Genomic DNA, 19,296 nt, shown 5'->3' with positions numbered 1-19,296 from the left:
GCCCAGTAGATTTGTGTTAAATAGGTAAAACAGCACTAATCATACCATTCAAAGTGACAGCTCATAACGTATATAAAAATGTAAATATATGAAATTTACGAAATCAAATAAAACAAGACTATTGCCAAGCAATATATGTCCTATCGGTGAAACTCCACCATTTTCAGATGTTTTTTTTTATTTGTTGCCATAGCAACCAGAATTCTTGACGTAGGAACAAAATAAAATGACGTCCATAATCTCCATATTGCCATTATAAGTTATGGCAGGCTCCAGAAAAGTGTGACAGACAGACTGACAGACAGAGCACAAACCATATGTCCCCTCCAGTTTCAACGGTAGGGGACAATAAATATCACAGTTATTTTCAAGCACTGTCCTATTTTTTCGTTAAGACAATCAATTAAACTAAAACAATCAAATATTGTTCGAGTCGGAGTTATACAACATTTTATTACCAAAAATCAACTCATACTGGCAGCGTGAAATGTTTTCCGTCACATTTGACAGGTAGTTCATGCAGGTTTGTTAATTACAAAAATCCAGAGGGCGCTTATCAAATACCTCGAGTTAAACCGACCCGCGTGTAAGCCGTCTTGAGTATACATGTTCTTTAGCACATGGATTGGTTTTCAAGCAGACGAGCCAGTATAGGGGGATGTCACACCTGCGTTATGTATTAAACAAGTGTTCTGCAGTCGAAGACATATGCCCCCGCAAACAGGGCTTTGACCTAGTGATCCCAATTTAAATAGGGATCATCTACAGTCCAAGGCCAATGGACATGTGAAGTATTAAGCCAATTGGTCAATGTGTTGACCAATTATTGATCCAAAACAATTTTCCCACTTAGTGTGATAGTGACGTTGACCTTAGACCTAGTGACCCCATTTTCAATCGGCATTATCTACTAACCAAGGCCAATGCACAATTTCACATGTGAAGTATCAAGCCAATCGGTCAATTCCTTGACAAGTTATGGATCCGAAACAAACTGGTCTATCAACATTCAGACTGGTCTACCGACAGTTCATTTTCACACTTAGTGTGATAGTGACCTTAACATTTGACTTAGTGACCCCATTTTCAATAGGGGTCATCTACTGTCCAAGGCTAATAGCTTCATTTCACCTCCAGGTGACTACAATTGGCTTCATGTCATCAGTGGACGGACATTTCACAATTTTGACACAGACATTTCACAAATCTAACACTGCGGCAATTTTTTTTTTTAAACAGCCTTTTCAAATCATTTTAAACAGACTTTTTGAGCTCAAAAGTATCAAAAACGAACATTTCATAATTTAACAAGAGCACCGCTTTGCAGGTGCAGACCGCTCATCTATTTTTCTTTTTAAAGGTGTAGGGAGAAGAATTTTTCCAGAGCCACTCGCCCTGCAGGGCGAGTAGGCCTGACAATCCACTCGCCCTTCACTTTAATCTATTCGCCCTGCATTAAAAAAATAGATATCTATATTTATAGTTATGATCAACCAGAACCTTCTAAACCTACTAAACATAGTGACACTAAACTGCAAACAAATTATCTACATTATCTAATGGATTATATTTGCTTTCCTTAAGTTTCCTGCACCTCTTTCCTTTTCTCAATTCTTTCCGATTCTCGTTTTGACGACCTTTCTAATTCTTTCTGTTCCCTGTCGCCACCACCTTGCAGATATTTTAAAATAGAACCCTTTTCCATTTTAATATTTCAGACGAACTTTTACTGAAAAACATGCTTGATTGAAAAACGGTTACAATATGGTAAATTTTGCCTAAGGCTTCTAATCACCAAATTCGGAATTATTCTGTTTATTAATAATTATTTTTTTCTGTTTATTTTTAATTAAATATAAGAAGTATAATAATTAGCAAGTGATGTATTATTGTTTTATTGATACTTACATTAAAATTCATGGAATGACCAATATATTTAACAGTTTTATGCACTTTTAATCGATTCGCTAAGAGCACTGAAAACGACGAAAAGATCGCAGCCGATTTCGAGAATTATTTTTACTGTTCCCGTGACGTCATTTTTCATTGTCAAAATGAAACTGCAGTTTCTTTGTGTACTTAACGTATTTTGTTCGTTCGAAAAATTGTTCGCAATTTGTATCGATGTGGAAGGAGTTCTGGAACTGAATTTATATTTCTCAACTTGAAAAACAGCACTCGCCCGGTCGGTCGAGTATTTAACAAATTTTACTCGCCCGACCGGTATTTTCACTCGCATATGCGAGCGGTCGAGTGGATTCTTCAACCCCTGGGACCTATCTCAATTTCAATCACAAAGCAGGGAGGGGGTGGAGTGGAGAGGGTTGTATAGTGTGGGGGTGTGGTCATTTATTACATTATTTTCCAAAAATGCAAAAAAAATGCAAAAAAAAATGCAAAAAAAATGCATTTTTATTTTATTTTTATTTTTGGGAGGAAGGGGGGATTCTTGGGTGGGATGGTTGGACGGTATTTCAAAAATAAAATAATAAAAATAAATATTTGTGGTTTTTAACCATGTTTGAAAAAAACAAGAGATGTGTTTGTCAGAAACACAATGCCCCCTATTGCGCCAATTTGAAAAAAAACTAATAATTTTTTTTACCTTTGACCTTGAAGGATGACCTTGACCTTGAACTTCCACCACTCAAAATGTGCAGCTTTATGAGAACGCCGCTTTAAAATATATTTTTTTGACCTTTGGCCTAGAAGGATGACCTTGACCTTGAATGATGACCTTGACCTTGAAGAATGACCTTGACCTTGAACTTCCACTACTCAAAATGTGCAGCTTCATGATAACACCGCTTTAAACTTATTATTTGTTTGACCTTTGACCTTGAAGGATGACATTGACCTTGAAGAATGACCTTGACCTTGAACTTCCACCACTCAAAATGTGCAGCTTCATGAGAACGCCGCTTTAAATTAAAAAAAAAAAATGACCTTTGACCTTGAAGGATGACCTTGACATTGAAGGATGACCTTGACCCTGAACTTCCACCACTCAAAATGTGCAGCTTCATGAGAATGCCGCTTTGATTTAAAAAATAAAAAAAATTGACCTTGAAGGATGACCTTGACCTTGAACTTCCACCACTCAAAATGTGCAGCTTCATGTTAATGCCGCTTTGAATTTTATTTTATTTTATCTTTCACCTTGAAGGATGACCTTGACCTTGAAGGATGACCTTGACCTTGAACTTCCACTTCTAAAAATGTGCAGCTTAATGATAACGCAGCTTTGAAATTATTATTTTTTTACCTTAGACCTTGAAGAATGACCTTGAACTTCCACCACTCAAAATGTGCAGCTTCATGATAACGCTGCTTTGAAATTTGTTATTTTTTTTTACCTTTGATCTTGAAGAATGATCTTGACCTTGAAGGATAACCTTGACCTTGAACTTCCACCACTCAAAATGTGCAGCTTCATGAGAACGCCTCTTTGAATAAAAAAAAAAAATTACCTTGAAGGATGACCTTGACCTTGAACTTCCACCACTCAAAATGTGCAGCTTCATGAGATACACATGCATGCCTAATTTTCAGTTGCTATCTTCAATATTAAAAAAGTTAAAAAATGTTAAAGTTTTCGGACGGACAGACGCCACATTTTTGACATTTGACCTTAAAGGATGACCTTGACCTTCACCTTTCACCACTCAAAATGTTCAGCTCCATGAGATACACATGCATGCCAACTATCAAGTTGCTATCTTCAATATTGAAAAAGTTATGGCCAATGTTAAAGTTTTCAGACGAACAGACACCATAAATTTGACATTTGACCTCCAAGGATGACCTTGACCTTTTACCACTCAAAATGTGCAGCTCCATGAGATACACATGCATGCCAAATATCAAGTTGCTATCTTCAAAAGTGAAAAAGTTATGGCCAATGTTTTTTTTGGACGGACCGACAGACTGACTGACATACTGACGGACAGTTCAACTGCTAAATGCCACCTTACCGGGGGCATAAAAATTAATTTTTTGGTGTGGGGGGTGGGGGGTATAGTGTGAGGGTGTGGTGGTCATTTATTAGATGATCTTTAATTTTAAAAAATAATAATGGGGGGGTTGAGGGAGGATTCGGGGGTTGGGGAGGGGGGGAGGATTCGGGGTGGGGTCGTGGGGGATGGTTTGGGTGGAGTCTATTGTAGTATGTCAGATAAGAGTTGTTTTGTCAAAGTTTCAATCGAATCTACCGTAAAAGGTTGTGTATAAGGCGCACATTTTTACCCCCAAATTTAATTTTTAAAACTTGATGCGTGTTATGCATAACTACAGCCATGCCAAGACATTTTTTCCCTGTCAGTTACCCAGTTACGGTAACTCGCATCATTCTGTTCCCCGTTGTTTTAACTGTTACTATGTTAATAATTGTGTTATATTTACAATCTGAATATAGATGGACAATCGTTATAAAGTTAACATTAATATTTTTTATCTTTTTCAGGTACATACAGAGCATTGAAATCAAATAAATTTGAAGAAGAATATGAAAAACAAGGAAGCCATTTTTATTTAAACTTTGTTTTTTCCCACAATATTATACCCTACTGTACTAGGGTTACACAATTTATTTGGGGGCACTTGTTGATTTACAATAGTATGTCAGCAAGGTCTTTCCCGATATATTTATTATTATTATGCCCCCCTTCGAAGAAGAGGGGGTATATTGCTTTGCTCATGTCGGTCTGTCAGTCTGTCGGTCGGTCGGTCTGTCCGTCCACCAGGTGGTTGTCAGACGATAACTCAAGAACGCTTGGGCCTAGGATCATGAAACTTCATAGGTACATTGATCATGACTCGCAGATGACCCCTATTGATTTTGAGGTCACTAGGTCAAAGGTCAAGGTGACCAGAAATAGTAAAATGGTTTTTGAATGATAACTCAAGAACGCATACGCCTAGGATCATGAAACTTCATGGGTAGATTGATCATGACTTGCAGATGACCCCTATTGATTTTGAGGTCACTAGGTCAAAGGTCAAGGTCACGGTGACCCGAAATAGTAAAATGGTTTCCGGATGATAACTCAAGAACCCATACGCCTAGGATCATGAAACTTCATGGGTGGATTGATCATGACTCGCAGATGACCCCTATTGATTTTGAGGTCACTAGGTCAAAGGTCAAGGTCACGGTGACCCGAAATAGTAAAATGGTTTTCGGATGATAACTCAAGAACGCATACGCCTAGGATCATGAAACTTCATAGGTAGATTGATCATGACTTGCAGATTACCCCTATTGATTTTGAGGTCACAAGGTCAAAGGTCAAGGTCACGGTGACCTGAAATAGTAAAATGATTTTCGGATGATAACTCAAGAACGCTTTTGCCTAGGATCATGACACTTCATAGATACATTGATCGTGACCCGCAGATGACCCCTATTGATTTTCAGGTCACTAGGTCAAAGGTCAAGGTCACAGTGACAAAAATCGTATTCACACAATGGCTGCCACTACAACGGACAGCCCATATGGGGGGCATGCATGTTTTACAAACAGCCCTTGTTTTTCTTGCTTTTCAAATGTGTAAATAAATTTGATGTTGTGTTTGTTTACACGTTTTCATACGTCTTGTCAAGATTGGGGTTGTGATTATCAAGCAATTTGCGTCACCTGTAAAGTTTTGTGTAGCTGGGCTATTATCAAAACATGCGAACCGGCAAACGACTTCACACCTCCATTGTTTGTTTAACGCCAATAATGTCAGTAATGGTGTTGAGAAGTTTGAGTCGTTAAAGTCTCCTGTCAATTATAGACGCTCGAAAAGAACGCGTGAGATGGGAAATGTAAATAAAATGCGCGGTTGTGAATTAGTCATGTGTGAATAACTCCGTTCCAATACCAATAAAAAATTTCAGTGTCTTAGTTATACCAAGCACACTAATCGGTCCGCAATGTGTACTCCTTTACGATAAAAAAATCGTGGACAGTTACTTGGGAGACTTATGAAATTGTGCATTTCATGCATAATTCATTGAAATCAAAACATTTACACGTAATATTATAATTAAAAAAAAAAAACACAAACAAGTTTATCTTTATCGTTATCGTCTTTAAGATAATTAATTATTGGAAAATAAAATAACACGTGAGATCGGCAATATAAATGAAACAATTTTCAGTGAGCAATAGCTTTGATACTTTAAAATAAAATGGACTTAAACACTAAACTTAACCAAATTTTCAATTTTCTAAGTATAAAAAGGGCACATAATTCTGTCAAAATGCAAGCCAGAGTTATCATACTTTGCCTGCCCAGTCCCCTCATGATAGTTAGTAAGTGTACCAAGTTTGAATGCAATAGCATTGATACTTTATAAGAAAAGTGGACCTAAACGCATAACTTAACTGGACGCTGACGCCAAGGTGATGACAATGGCTCTTTTTTTTTCAAAAAAATAGATGAGCTAAAAATATGTCTTGTTTCACTGTTTTTAGTCCGAATTTGCAAATTATATTTACAAATCCTTTAACTGTCTTCGATTGTACAAACATGAATCAATTACAGATTTTAACTGGTGCAACCAATGTATTACAGTACAGTCCAGTCCACGCGTTTTCCCCAAAAAACGCGCTCCCTCTGCAGATTTTTTTTGCTAGCGAGTGTTTACGCAGAGTTGGAAAGCAAGGGGAATTTGCTTTTACCCACAGCGTGTATTAATTTAGCCTAGTCGGTAAATGCAGACAATTTCAGTTCTTATCAGCTACCCCCGCGCAACACCACCTTAGCACAGTGCTACTGGGCATGCCAACAAATAAAAACGTTATTATGAAAAAATTGTTCAAATACTGTGGCATATAAAAACAAGAGGGCTTAGATGGCCCTAGTTTGCTCAACTGAGAGGAGTCGGTTCATTCAATCTTTACCTAACGTCAAACTTGACCTAGATATTGTCCAGACAAACATCCTGGTCAAGTTTCATCATTATTGAACCAAAACTCTGGCGTATGGAGTGCTTTTGTTTTTGTAAGATTTGACCTGGTGACCTATATTTTGAGTTGACCCCCTTACCAGACATCAAACTTTGCTTACAAAAATAAATGTTTTGACCAAGATTCATAAAAATTTGAAACAAAATTGTGACCTCTAGAGTGTTTACAAGGATTTTGTATAATATAATGAAAATTTGGACATTCTAAGGGCAATAATTATGGCATTAATTATGTGATTTTGCTCATTATCAAACTTGACTGAGATCTTTCAGAAACTTTCATAAAGAATGATTAAGAAGTGTGAAAGCTAGAGTGCTTACAAACCAAATGTGGACGGATGGCGGACAAAGACCAATCCTAAAACCTCACCTGCACCTGAGCAATCAGGTGAGCTTAAAAGTGTGTTTCACCGATCTGAGCCATTTTCCAACTTGTCCAAGAAATCAATAAAACCAATGCATTGACTAAGTTTCACGATGATAAGGCAAAAAATGTGACTTATATTCGATCACAAGGTTTTGTCTCTAGTCACATAAGGAAAACTGCCCCACCCCAACTGGCGGCCATGTTTTTTGACCGATCGGGACCATTTGTGAACTCATCTGAGATATATATAAAACCAATCTTTTCATGATGATTAGGCAAAAAATGTGACTTCTAGAGTGTTCACAAGCTTTTTTTAATATATTTACTATATAAATATAAGATAATTGCACCGCCCCCCCCCACCCCTGGCAGCCATGTTATTCAACTGACCAGAACCATTTTTGAACTCAACTCTTGTATCAAGGAAACAAATGTTCTGACCAAATTTCATGAAAATCAGGCCAAAAATGAGAGTTCTAGAGTGTTCACATGTTTTCACAAATGCCCCACCCACTGGAGGCCATGTTTTTTCACCGATCTGGACCATTTTCGAACTCGTCCGAGATATGACAATAAAACCAATGTTTTGACCAACTTTTATGATGATTGGGCAAAAATTGTGACTTCTAGTGTGTTTACAAGGTTTCCCTATGGCAAAATAAGGAAAACTGCCCCGCCCTTTTGCGGCCATGTTTTTCAACGGACCAGAACCACTTTTGAACTCAACCAACATTAAGATAAACATTTTGACAAAGTTACATGAAGATTGGGCATGAAACGTGACTTATCAGTGTTTCCAAGTTTGTTTTTTTTTTACCGAGTGACCTAGTTTTTGACCCAGCATGACCCAGTTTTTAACTCGATCGAGATATCATTGGGACAAATATTCTGACCAAGTTTCAAAAAATGTGGCCTCTAGAGTCTTTACAAGGTATCTCTATAGCCAAATAAGGAAAACTGCACCGCCCACTGGCGGTAATGTTTTTCAACGGACCAGAACCACTTTTAAACTCAACCAACATATCATTAGGACAAACATTTTGACAAAGTTTCACGACGATTGGGCTTAAAATGTGACATCTACAGTGTTTACAAGGTTTTTCTTTTTTGACCTAGTGACCTAGTTTTTTACCCGGCATGACCCAGTTTCAAACTCGACCGAGATATCATTGGTACAACACTTCTGACCAAGTTTCATGAAAGTCGGAAAAGAAATGTGCCCTCTGGGGTGTTAACAAATAACTGTTAACGGTTGGACAGACGGATGACGGACAAAGACTGGTCACAAAAGCTCACCCGAGCAATCAGGTGAGCTAATAAAGATAACTGTATAGAAAATTAATATGAATATAAAAATATTTTTTTTAATTCACAGGTACGTCTACAATATGAATGAATATACGACATGTTAAGTGTTTTGACAAATTATTATTTAATTCATAACACATATAACACAAGAATAAATGTTCGGTAAAATTTCCAAATGAGAATAATAATTAGTAATCCGAAACACCCTAACAATTTTTAATGGTAACACAACGTTTATAAATGCTTCCAATATACCGTCATTATGTATATTTCCCGACAAAAGCGCGCGCAAATTATGCTGCAATGTACAAGGTCAAGGTATACTCCTGGAAAGCGTGCGTGTATTGATTTTTTTATACAAAACTTGTTGCGCAGAGAACATTGAATTCTGTTGATTTTGGTTAAAAGTTTCTTTGGTATTTTTTAACACAATTATATCGCGAATAAATTGATATTTCCTCCAAATTAATTCCAAATCGAACACGTAGAATCTTTAGCGTTACGGTATTTTAGTAGTTATTATTTTAACAGAAATTGTACTGTAAACTGATTAAAGATGACATCTGGACGGAACTGGATTAAGTGTTTGACATTATGAAAACACGCAAAGCTTGTCTACTGACCTATTGTGTAGACTACTGTCTGCGGTGTTTTAACAAAAGAATTAAGATGTGTGAATGTCACTCTGCCGATTTGGTCCATAATAACTGGTAAAACATTGTTTTGAATGTCAAGGCATCTAGAATACAACTGTGAATATTTAATGCAACTATCAACTCAATAGTAACCACCTTCTTTAAGCAATCAATGGAATAACCTACCTACAAAGAGAAAATAAATGCATTAGTCAGCAGAGAATTGACTTTGTTCCGACAATTAAAACCATTCCTTATACCTTCGTTGAACGTGCTTACTTGAGTAAGTTATACCTTTAGACAGGAGAGGCTTTCCTTTCATAACGTCAAACTGTCAATTCACACAGATTTGCGAGACTTTTAATAGGGTCCTCGGTCATTTGTTTACATGTTCAGTATAGAAACAAGATGGCCATGATGGCCCTGAATCACTCACCTGACTAACCAAATACAATCCCAACCCAGATTTCATCAAGATAAAAATTCTGACCAAATTTCATAAAGATTGGATGAAACCTGTGACCTCTATTGTCTACACAAGGTTTTTCTATTATTTGACCTAGTGACCTAGTTTTTGACCCCATGTGACCCAAATACAATACCAACCCAGATTTCATCAAGATAAATATTCTGATCAAATTTCATAAAGATTGGATGAAAACTGTGACCTCTATTGTCTACACAAGGTTTTTCTATTATTTGACCTAGTGACCTAGTTTTTGACCCCAGATGACCCAAATACAATCCCAACCCAGATTTCATCTAGATAAACATTCTGATCAAATTTCATAAAGATTGGATGAAAACTGTGACCTCAATTGTCTATACAAGGTTTTTCTATTATTTGACCTAGTGACCTAGTTTTTGACCTAGTGACCTACTTTTTGACCCCAGATGACCCAAATACAATCCCAACCCAGATTTCATCAAGATAAACATTCTGACCAAATTTCATAAAGATTGGATGAAAACTGTGACCTCTACTGTCTACACAAACAAATTGTTGACGTTTTTTCTATTATTTGACCTAGTGAACTAGTTGTTGACTTCAGATGACCCAAATACAATCCCAACCCAGATTTCATCAAGATAAACATTCTGACCAAATTTCATAAAGATTGGATGAAAACTGTGACCGCTACTGTCTACACAAGGTTTTTCAATTATTTGACCTAGTTTTTGACCTAGTGACCTAGTTTTTTATCCCAGATAACCCAAATACAATCCCAACCCAGATTTCATCAAGATAAACATTCTGACCAAATTTCAAAAAAGATTGGATGAAAACTGAGATCTCTACTGTCTACACAAGGTTTTTCTATTATTTGACCTAGTTTATGACCTAGTGACCTAGTTTTTTACCCTGGATGACCCTAATACAATCCTAACCCAGATTTCATCAAGATAAACATTCTGACTAAATTTCATAAAGATTGGATGAAAACTGTGACCTCTACAGTCTACACAAACAACTTGTTGACGGACGCACGCACACACGCACGCACACACAACCGACGCCGTGACAAGTGAGCTAAAAACACCTGATAACATGAAAACTTTGGATTAAATTATCAAAATAAAAACAATGTTGCAAACTTATATTTATTGGTAAATATCAGTTTAAAGATGTTTTGTTCGTTGTAAATCAACGAGTTTTCTATACAACAACAACTACTTCTACAACCACATAGGGATCGAGCTATCTTGGTTGTTTTTTTTAATTGCATATATATATATATATATATATATATAATAAAAGTAAAAACACGTGTCTGGGATTTTAAATATACATTTGTGTATATTGATTTAGCCAACGCGTTTCGCATAGCTCATCAGGGCATAATACAATATATTACAACGTCAAAATGTCATGGAGATAACATCATATCAATTATGACGTCATAAGGTCAATAAATATTAAATGAAATTTAATTTGGGTTTAAATACATGTATAAAATGTTGTTCTTTTGCTAACCTAGCTGAAATATTGTTCGAAAATAGCTTATAAAATGGAAATATTTTAAATTTTGGTTCATTATGTGAACATTCATCTAAATGTTTACTTAAAGGCATCTGTCTTGTTGAGGGGTCTCGCATTTGTTGTTCATGGACAGATCGCCTATTTCTAAGTTTATCGCCAGTTTGACCTATATAATATTGTTTGCTTCCATTGCATAATAATACATAAATCACATTTTGTATATCACATGACATATTAGTTTTTATTTTGAACATTTTGCCATTAAAATCAAAAGAATTCCCTTCAATAATATAACCACACAGGGCGCATCTAGAGTCATTACATTTGGATACTCTTGGTTCTTGAGATGAAAAGTAAGATTTGGTTAACAGACGTTTTAAATTAGGTTTAAATTTTAAACGCGTTGGCTAAATCAATATATATTTAAAATCCCAGACACGTGTTTTTACTTTTATTATATAATATTCACAATCTGGATTATTACATTTTACTTATATAACTATATATATATATATATATATATATGTACTTGTAATAAATGTAATTTTATTTGAAAATCAGGAAGTCAAACATAGTTTAATTGATCGTTATCTCGTTAAACACTGAGTTTCCCCCCGCGTTGTCAACGTCGAGGGCCGGCGCATCGGCTTATCAAATTGCCTATCATTAACTGCGGAGTCCCAAATCATGCAAACGACGCATATCGCGAATTTTCTTAATCACCCTCAGAGATACTGTCTGCAGAGTGTCAAGGGAAATTGGGGAAAACATGTGGACTGTACTGTAGTTCAAGCGCGGCCGAGCAACCTCACCATGAACAAACAAAATGGCAGTGGAAATCTGGCGTTGGTATGTTTTAAAGATTTAAAAAAAAACATCAAATTATCCAGATTTATAGCAATTCCCTATAACAATAAAGACACAAAAGATTTCTACAGCATTTTTAAAATGCAAAATTAAAACAGACATTGATTACATTATAAGGAAAGTAGTTTTAAATTTTGCTGAAACAGAAAGCATATGATTCATGCATTGATAACCGAAAGTGAGACTTGTTATTCTATATCTTATCTGTTTACAATTGTACATATTGGTTAAACTAAAGCATAACTGTGAACATTAATTTTTATGCATTTTCATTATGCGTAGTAATGTTCAAACAGTGTATGTATTTATTCTTTGTAAATCTGAAAAAATAACTGGTTTTAATTTCTTACATAAGTTTATTAAGCCAGACAAGATATTGACAGGGGTTAGGATTTTCTACGGTTTTATATAGAGTTTACCATTCAGAATATTGTTGATCTAACTGTAAGTGGTTATTTGTTGAAAGTAAGTGTCAAGACAATGATAATATAATTTGAATGCATTATTTACATACATTTCAATATGATGCAAGTATTAAACATGCTTTAAAGGAATCTTTTCACGCTTTGGTAAATTGACAAAATTGAAAAAAATTGTTTCAGATTCGCAAATTTTCGTTTTAGTTATGATATTTGTGAGGAAACAGTAATACTGAACATTTACCATGGTCTAATATAGCCATTATATGCATCTTTTGACGATTGTAAAACCTAAAAATTATAAAGCGTTGCAACGCGAAATGATTGAATAATTTGGAGAGTTCTGTTTTTGTCGTTAAACTTTGTGAAACTACGAAGATTGCTTATATAAGGTATAAAATACGTCAAGTATGTGTACTCGGCGGAATAGCTCAGTAGGCTAAAGCGTTTTTACTTCAGGACTCTGGCAGGACTCCAGGGGTCACTGGTTCGAAACCTGGTCCGGGCAATGTTCTTTTCCTTTTTTTAATTTTATTCTTGATTTTTTACTGGAGCTTTTACGATCTAATGATTACATTTATCGATATAAAGCATTTAATGAATAAGTTAAAAAATGCCAAAATCTGTGAAAAGGCCCCTTTAACTATACTCATTCTTAAACAATTCAATTTCACAATTTGTACAAGTTTGCAACTAATTTTTTCTCACAATTTAAAAAATTCACGACTTATTTTTCACAAAGTTAAGGGGCCAGGGCCGCTTTACAAAATCAGGAAAAAAGCCCTGCCTGAAGTGACTAGCGTCGGCTTGAAGTCACCCTCGGGTGACAAGAACTGCTTCTAGTCACCTCCAGGTGAACTGTGGGCCATTACAGCAGACTTGGCGCAATTGTCAGTCCGCCGGTCCTGACCGGCAGATTCCCATTTGGTCCGGCAGGTTTAACAAGAATGTCGGTCCTGACAACCGGCAAAATGTGAAATGAATGAAAACAAATCTTTTTTTTTTAAGTTGAGAATTCGAAAAGCAAACCCCTTACATCATGAAAATGAAATTGCTTATTGTTTTGATGTTTGTAATAAATTTGTTACGTACAATTAGCTAATCGAACTGGTTATACAACACCTACTTCAAACGCGCAAAAATGGCAACTGTGTTCTAACAAAAAAGATCTTGATAGCTTTGACATATTTTTGAGTAGATAAGGACATTAAAATATGAATTTCTTAATGAAGCATGGCTTTAAATATAAACAATGTTCTAGTGATATCTTTATAACATGCACTCGTCATAGGTCTCCAAAAATTTTATCATTTTACATTGTCAGGGCTCGACACTAACGGTGGTCCGTTGACCCGGGGTTAGTAAAAAAAAGAGGACCAGTGAAACTAGAAATTTGATTGATCCGTCGAACCAGTTAAAAATCCTGGCCAACTTATTATGTTTTCATCAATAAAACAACTTTATATGTTCATAATGAACAGATAATTTCATCATTATTTTATGGGCCGACTCGAGACAGGCATAAAAATAGCAACATATTGGAAATTGCAATTTTTCTTGATGCCCGGATAACAAAAACCTGTAATCGGATTAAAATCGATTTGCGTTCCGCAAATGTCTCCTGCAAATGTTTCCGGACTTCGCCGTGATCGATACACAAATGAACATAAAATTCGAAGCGTTCAGATCAAGAAATAAAATGGTATTTATTATTTTGAAAAAGCAGCAATAATCAGCATTTTATCAATATGAGTACCATTAGAATATACTTTGTTTACCATGCGAATTTACACTGGAAGGCGCCTAATAATGTTTTGATATTGCCGAAGAGTAAACGTGCCTATTTTCAAGATTATAAGTTTTCGCGATGTGGAATTTCATTTCAGGGGAGATTGAACCTCCACCTAAAAAACCTAAAACCAATGAAGAGGAGCTTGAAGTACAGCGAAAATATGAAAAGGATAAGAGATAAAAAAATTATTGATTCATGGGTAAAAGAATTCAATTGGGTTGATTATTATTCAACCAAAAAAAAACCATGACATGTAGAATTTGTGTAAAGTACTGTGCCGAGGCCCGTGTTGATGAAGATGAAGGACATTCGTATGTGACAGGGTGTGTACATTTTAGAAAGCCTTCTCTTCAAGCCCATCAAAATTCAGATACTTATTAACTCAATGTCGCTAAAGAAAATGCTAAAAAAAGCAAGGAAGAAGCTAAGCCTTCTAAGGTCGTGAAAATGCTGAATACTGCCGCTTTCACCAAAATGACTTATTAATACAGTATAGTTTTCTATTTATAAATGCACAATACATTGTGGATAGTCCGGAAAATAAGTTTAAATTTAAGTGAAATAACATAGAAATTGTCAGACTACTTGAAATCTTGGAGGACCAGTAATTTCTGAAAGCTGGTGGTCCTTCGGGTCAGTAGTTAAAAAAAGTTAGTGTCAAGCCCTGATTGTACAGGTCAGTGTCTGTTAACCCCAATTTTATTTTCGATATTTCTTCTTACTTTAGTTTACAATGTTATAGACCCTAACTTCAAAAAGGAGATTGATAAACTGTGTGACACTGAAGAAGATAAGGAAATTGAAGAAGATTGTCCAGGCTATCATGACGAATTGATTAACACCGAAAAACTGTTATCTTATTAGGATAAAGCACTGTGCCAGCAGAGGCTTGTTAAGCTAAATAAAGGGTTTATGTTAATGTACATAGTTTTGTTGTTGATGTTTCCGGTCTGGCCGATTTTCTGAAATGCTGTCCGGATGACCGGCAGATTTTTTCCAATTTCGCCAAGCCTGTCACGGGTCAACAATGACTCATTGAGCCATAATAACCTTGAGAAAACAAAAATTATTGTTTTTAAGATACCAATTATCAAAATAGGAGCCGCTATTATATGCATCTTTTGATGATTTGAAAACCTGAAAAGCGTCATGCGACGCGAAATGATTGAATAATTTGGAAAGATCTGTTGTTGTCGTTTTACTTTGGGATACTACAAGGATTGCTTATATAGTTAAAGAAAATAAATCTGCTCTTAGCATGAGAATGGATGGTCTAGTGATCAACGTGGGAGACATTTTACTCCAGGACTCCAGAGGTCAGTGATTCAAGCCCTGATGAGGGTGACTTTTTTCCTTTTTTAAATTTTAATTTTTTTAATTTTTTTGTAGATTTTTTGTTCAAATGTTTAAATTTATCAATATAAAGCATTTCATGACATGCTTCAATACATGCCAAAATTTGTTGGACGGCCCCTTAAAAAGAAAAAGACAAACATGCAAGCACTTGAATTTTAGTCGCAGAATGACAATATTAAAATTCAGCATAAAGCTATAGAAATATGTATTTTTAAATTAAATTGTTATCAATTTTCACCATGGTGCACTTGTACTACAAACTGACGATGCTTAAATTTGTGTTCATACCTTTATTGATGAAATTTATGATTGCAACTTTCTGTAACGAATGTAAACAGGAAACATTTAGTGCGCATGCTCATGCTAAATTACGGTGTTGTAAAATCTGCAATAGGTTACCTTCAACTGAAATAATTTTACAACACCGTCCTCTATGTAACGAAGCTCCAGAAACGCTAAGCCATTTTATTCTGAACTGTTCATTGACGTCAGAAATACGAAAACCCATTATAGCCGACATCCGCTTTGAAATCGAGAGACTGATGCCAAATACATGGGACTCATTCAACACAGACGAGAAAGTACACACAATTATAGACTGTTCTGGTTTAAGACACAGGGGTAAATTAATGAGGCTTCAGAGTGTTGAGTTCCATTGTAGAAGACTTTTATTTACTCTACATACTGAAAGATATAGACACTTACAAATAATAAACGTCATTAAAAACAAGGCTACATCCGCGGTGCACTTTTATAAGTCTAATATAAGTAAGAAGGTCTCAACGGTGTCACAAACTTTACATTAACACTTTTACGTGCTTGTCACGGTTGGCCCAGAAGGGCTGTTAAGACAAGGAATACAGTTCGTTGCCCTGTTCCGACGTTTCACCGGTTCCGATGGAATCCGAATGTTCTTTCAGTAAATAGCGGCGGCCACAAAGCTTAAGTTGTTTCGTTTTACACGCACACGTGCCATTGTTGAACAAGCAGTACATGATTGATGAAATCTTTATCTTAGGTAACAAAATCCCAAATACTTTATGGCAGGTTAATTTTTTTACTTGGTTGAAAATCGGAAAAATGACGTTTTTAATAATGAGTTTCATGTCAAATTTTTCTTGGGCATGGCAGGGAATATTTTATAGTGCAGAAGTTATTGCACAGGTACAGACAGCATATGTTAAAAATATTATATAAATCAATATCTGTTATCTGAATGAAATTATAACAAAAATAAATGGAAAACTTTTGGCCAGTTCCGATGGATTTGACGTAACATTGAGTGGTGAGGCTCCTCAGGGACAATGAGCAAATTCCTGCAATTTTACAGTTTTTGATAAATTTTTAACTATTTTTTGTTGTATTGTCAGTTGCTCAGACTCCGGTTACATTTCAATAACCTATTTATGTTCGTCTGTCTGTCTGTCCATATTTTCAAAGAGATTATTGAAATATTTCCAACACGTGGCGGTATACATGTTGATATAGACTCCTATGGCCCAAACAATAAATATTGACTGTAAGCAGGCATTGACATCCGATATCACCATGCTTTTTCAATCATTTTCTGTTTCTCTTTTATTAAATGTATTCTCTTTTTCTTCAACAGGAACATGGGACAAATTAGGCTTTATAACAGTGGGTCAGACTGCAGGACTCCACGTAATAGTAACTACAGTTCCCGGAAGCAAGCTCAACACTTGAGCCCAGCACAGTAAAAAAGCTACACAAATAACTTTGACATATAAGAGGGGATACAGAGAATCACCTGGTAAATTGATTAGAGTGAAAGAGGCCTTAGAAGATGTAGGAAGAGGTATTCCTTTAACAAGAGCTGATAGGAACCATGATTTGTCAGAAAGTTCCAGAGGATCCAGATGGTTGGGTTCAATGTGATATATGCGACAGTTGGATCCATGTTTCTTGTATTCCCGAAGACCATGACTATGATAAGATTGCTTTAACCTCTGAAGGAGTATAATTATTTTGCCATTTGTTTGTCAATTAAATAAAATATGCACTGTTGTAACTTTGCTGGAATAGTTTACTGTGACATTGTTCAATATACACCAAGTCTTGTATGCTTAAGATATTGTTAATGTGTGTCCATAGTTGTGTTAACTTTTCAGCTGGAGTGCTTGTATCAGAAATGAGCCTACTTTGTATTATGTAGCTACATGTAATAATTGTAATAACGATAAAAAACCAACATAAGGTCATAGTAATGGTTCATATGTTTTATTATTGAAGGACAATTCACATAATTATATGTACAAATGTATTTTTGTTTTGCGTCATTTTTTTACATCTATTGTATCTTCATTGCCTCCTTCTCGGGCATACTATCGATGGCATCAGAGATGATATTAAAGTCATTATCTGCACAGGTTATGATGAAGTCACATGGAATGACCCCCACCTGTTGCTTCCGGGGCTGGCCAGGGCGCAAAGCTAGGGCAGGGCTCTCCAGTGGCTAAAACAGTGATTTTACCCTCCAATTCTATGATATTTCTGAATGCACCAGCTAGTCCTCTTGGCACATGGCCTATGGGCAATCCTGCAATGTCATACAATATTAAGAAACGACTTTGGTCTGTTACATTCTGTCTCATTTCTGGAGGAAAGTCCTCAATAGGTGGAATCCACACTAATGCTGCATTTGCATCATATAGATTTGTATATTCTAAGTCCACATTTAACTCGGTATGCATTGGAGGCCTTATTTTGAATTGGTGATAGCCTTTCATAACGATATCTTCAATTTCGTACCTAAAGATGGTGCCTTTTTCCCAATAGTTGTCCAAATATTATTTCTGCAGCATATTAAGACGTTTTGCATTCCCCTAATTTACCTCTTTTAGCGATTTTTACGGGTTAGTAAAAAAATAACGGTAAACCGTCGGAACTGAAAAGAGGCACCGGAACAGGGCAACATTGTGCGATGTAAATATTTATAAATCTGAGAAAAAATATTTTGAACTTCAGGTTAATCTTTTGTGATAATTTAGGCAAGTAATTGGTCGACCTATCCCAGCAAAAACATTCTTTATCATTGAATGTTTTGATACAATTTGGCCTGTCGATGTCAAAATCCCGTCGGAACAGGGCAACAAACTGTACGAATACGAATTAGCACGTTTAGAAACCGCTTTTGTTGCGAAGCGGCGAACTAAACATGAACACATTATATGTCAACTTGAATGACATTCAATATCAGTTGAAACATTTCCTGTGATAACATGCAGATGCTCAAATATGAGTATCTTAGAACTATAGCATGCGTACTTCAACCAAAATTTGCAGTGTAAAATACGAGCTTGAACCTAGAATGGTCAAAAAACGTGCGAGTTGACTACCGTGCGAGTTGACTTAGGAACGAGTCGACTGTAAACCGTCAGCTCGGGTACTACTAAAATTAATTGCGTTATTGCCCAGTGCACAGGTGGTAAGCGTGTGGCTATGATAATAATTTGTGAAATAATCCTTTTGATTGATAAATAATCATATTATAACGAAAAAGCAACTTTTCTTAAAAAATATTTCACTATCAAATATATATATAACAAGGTATTCAACTCAAAATCACCCGAAAACGGGATGCATCTCATTGAACAGC

General features: G+C 35.8%; 1 protein-coding gene and 1 long non-coding RNA gene across 4 annotated transcripts in view; one reads left to right on the top strand and one right to left on the bottom strand.

The window, feature by feature from the left end:
* The window catches only part of LOC127843822 (trichoplein keratin filament-binding protein-like), a 43,535-nt gene extending 27,463 nt beyond the window's left edge, over positions 1-16,072 (bottom strand). The window contains exon 1 of one of the 3 annotated variants that reach the window (XM_052373672.1): positions 15,969-16,072. The gene's annotated coding sequence lies outside the window, so the exon portion shown is untranslated. Of the gene's footprint in view, positions 1-3,356; positions 3,402-15,968 lie in introns of those variants that run through there. The other 2 variants (XM_052373682.1, XM_052373691.1) reach the window with 2 other exon arrangements.
* Positions 16,073-17,116: 1,044 nt separating this feature from the next.
* Positions 17,117-17,961, top strand: LOC127844193 (uncharacterized). Its single transcript, XR_008032600.1, has 2 exons — positions 17,117-17,199; positions 17,290-17,961. It is a non-coding gene; the product is annotated as an uncharacterized LOC127844193 (long non-coding RNA).
* The last annotated feature ends 1,335 nt before the right edge of the window (positions 17,962-19,296 follow it).

Source organism: Dreissena polymorpha, chromosome 1, assembly GCF_020536995.1.
Source record: "Dreissena polymorpha isolate Duluth1 chromosome 1, UMN_Dpol_1.0, whole genome shotgun sequence".
NCBI lineage: Eukaryota > Metazoa > Mollusca > Bivalvia > Myida > Dreissenidae > Dreissena > Dreissena polymorpha.
This window is presented reverse-complemented; position numbering and strand designations above follow the sequence as displayed.